Here is a 2,500-nt window from a genome sequence, read left to right as displayed (position 1 = left end):
GAACGACTGCGAAAGCATTTGCCAAGAATGTTTTCTTTAATCAAGAGCGAAAGTCAGAGGTTCGAAGACGATCAGATACCGTCCTAGTTCTGACTATAAACGATGCCAACTAGCGATCGGGGGGCGTTAGTTTTACGACCTCTCCGGCAGCTTGCGGGAAACCAAAGTCTTTGGGTTCCGGGGGAAGTATGGTTGCAAAGCTGAAACTTAAAGGAATTGACGGAAGGGCACCACCAGGAGTGGAGCCTGCGGCTTAATTTGACTCAACACGGGAAATCTCACCCGGCCCGGACACAGTGAGGATTGACAGATTGAGAGCTCTTTCTTGATTCTGTGGGTGGTGGTGCATGGCCGTTCTTAGTTGGTGGAGCGATTTGTCTGGTTAATTCCGATAACGAACGAGACTCTGGCTTGCTAACTAGTTACGCGACCCAATCGGTCGGCGTCTAACTTCTTAGAGGGACTAGTGGCGTTTAGCCACACGAGATTGAGCAATAACAGGTCTGTGATGCCCTTAGATGTTCGGGGCCGCACGCGCGCTACACTGACCGGATCAGCATGTGCTCGCCTTGGCCGACAGGTCTGGGTAACCCGCTGAACCCCGGTCGTGCTAGGGATAGGGAATTGCAATTATTTCCCTTGAACGAGGAATTCCCAGTAAGCGCGAGTCATTAGCTCGCGTTGATTACGTCCCTGCCCTTTGTACACACCGCCCGTCGCTACTACTGATTGAATGGTTTAGTGAGGTCCTCCGATTGGACCTGGCGCGGCCGGCAACGGTCGAGCCGGCGTCCGAGAAGACGATCTAACTTGATCATTTAGAGGAAGTAAAAGTCGTAACAAGGTTTCCGTAGGTGAACCTGCGGAAGGATCATTAACGGTCTCGCAAACGCTTCGGCGAACGCGAAACTCGGACAAGCGAGAGAAAAAGTCTTTGCTACCCGGCGCCCGACCCGCGAGGAGCGGCGCGCCGGCCGGCGATTCGGTCACCCGGTAATGTTTGCGCGTCGAGTGCCGCGGTGCCGCGCGCTCCGGCTTCAAGCGTCGGCCTGGCCGACCGCTCGGCGCGGTCTATTTTGTCACCCTATAGTGCGAGGCACTGTGCGAGCGAAACAATCGTGGATGGCTCTTGGCGGTGGATCACTCGGCTCGTGAGTCGATGAAGGACGCAGCTAGCTGCGTGAATTAGTGTGAATTGCAGGACACATTGAGCATCGACGTTCTGAACGCAAATTGCGGCCTCGGGTCAATCCCGGGGCCGCGCCCGCCTCAGGGTCGCGTTGCAAACGTTCCGCGCGGGGATTTCTCCGCGCGGCTGCTGCGGCGTCGGACGCGCGAGCGCCCGTCCCGCTCAAGACAGCACGGCACGATGCGCGACGATCGCGACCAGAATCCCGCGCGGCGGCGGCGAGTCGACCTCGAAGAGGCCAACGGCTGGCGGCTCAAGGGCGGGAATCGAGGTGCGCGGCGGCGCGCGGCGCCGACGGCGAGCGCGGAACGGGAAGAATAGTCCCGGTCCTTACTTTCGGCCTGAGGTCGGACGAGGCTACCCGCTGAATTTAAGCATATTACTAAGCGGAGGAAAAGAAACTAACGAGGATTCCCTCAGTAACGGCGAGTGAAGCGGGATGTGCCCATCGCCGAATCCGCGCGCTTTTGGAGTGCGCGGAATTGTGGCGTACGGAATTCGTCACGGCGCGCTTCGCCGGTCGCCCGCGTCCTTCTGATCGAGGCCTTTTCCCAGAGCGGGTGTCAGGCCCATGGCGGCGACAGGCGGGCGCGCTACGGCGTCTTCCCAGAGTCGGGTTGTTTGGGAATGCAGCCCAAAGCGGGTGGTAAACTCCATCTAAGGCTAAATACGGTCACGAGACCGATAGCGAACAAGTACCGTGAGGGAAAGTTGAAAAGCACTTTGAAGAGAGAGTTAAAGAGTACGTGAAACCGTCGAGAGGCAAACGGGAGGGCCTGTCGGGTCGCCCGGTCGCTTTCAGCCGGCCCCCTGTCGGCGACGTTGTCGTGCGGACCCTCACGGGCCGCCGGCGGCGCCGCCCGATCGGGGACCAGCGCACTAGCGCCGGGCGAAGGCCGCGACCGTCTGGACGGCGGCGAGAAGGCCGCGCGCAAGGTAACCCGGCCTCGGTCGGGTACTATAGGCGCGCGTGTCCGTCGGCCCGCCGTTCGGGCGAGGAGAGATCGCCGCGTCTGCCCTTCGGGGCCGAGCGCCCGGTGCCGGCTGGGGCGTCGTGGGTCGGGGACTGTTCTCAGTGCCCAGCCTCTTCGTCTCGGTCGCGCTTCCGGTGTCGTTTCGCGAGGCGCACGGGGTCCGCGGCTGAAGTCAGCCACCTTCCCGACCCGTCTTGAAACACGGACCAAGGAGTCTAACGTGAGCGCGAGCCACGGGGCAGTACGAAACCCATGGGCGCAGTGAAAGTGAATGTCGGCGCGGTCCGGCGGAGGTGAGACGTCGTCGTTCGCGGCGGCCGCATCACCGGCCGATCTC

At 60.8% G+C, this 2,500-nt stretch overlaps 2 non-coding genes and 1 pseudogene across 2 annotated transcripts in view; all 3 read left to right on the top strand.

Moving 5' to 3' along the window:
* LOC146142826 (small subunit ribosomal RNA) overlaps positions 1–877 on the top strand; it is a 1,811-nt gene extending 934 nt beyond the window's left edge. The window contains exon 1 of the ribosomal RNA XR_014500803.1: positions 1–877. This exon is cut by the window's left edge and continues 934 nt beyond it. This is a non-coding gene — a ribosomal RNA (small subunit ribosomal RNA).
* A 247-nt stretch (positions 878–1,124) lies between these two features.
* On the top strand, positions 1,125–1,278 carry LOC146142825 (5.8S ribosomal RNA). The gene has a single exon (XR_014500304.1). It is a non-coding gene; the product is annotated as a 5.8S ribosomal RNA (ribosomal RNA).
* A 248-nt stretch (positions 1,279–1,526) lies between these two features.
* LOC146142824 (large subunit ribosomal RNA) overlaps positions 1,527–2,500 on the top strand; it is a 3,679-nt pseudogene continuing 2,705 nt past the window's right edge.

This window comes from Ascidiella aspersa, chromosome 5, assembly GCF_963924565.1.
Source record: "Ascidiella aspersa chromosome 5, kaAscAspe10.2, whole genome shotgun sequence".
NCBI classification, from domain to species: Eukaryota; Metazoa; Chordata; class Ascidiacea; order Phlebobranchia; family Ascidiidae; genus Ascidiella; species Ascidiella aspersa.
This window is presented reverse-complemented; position numbering and strand designations above follow the sequence as displayed.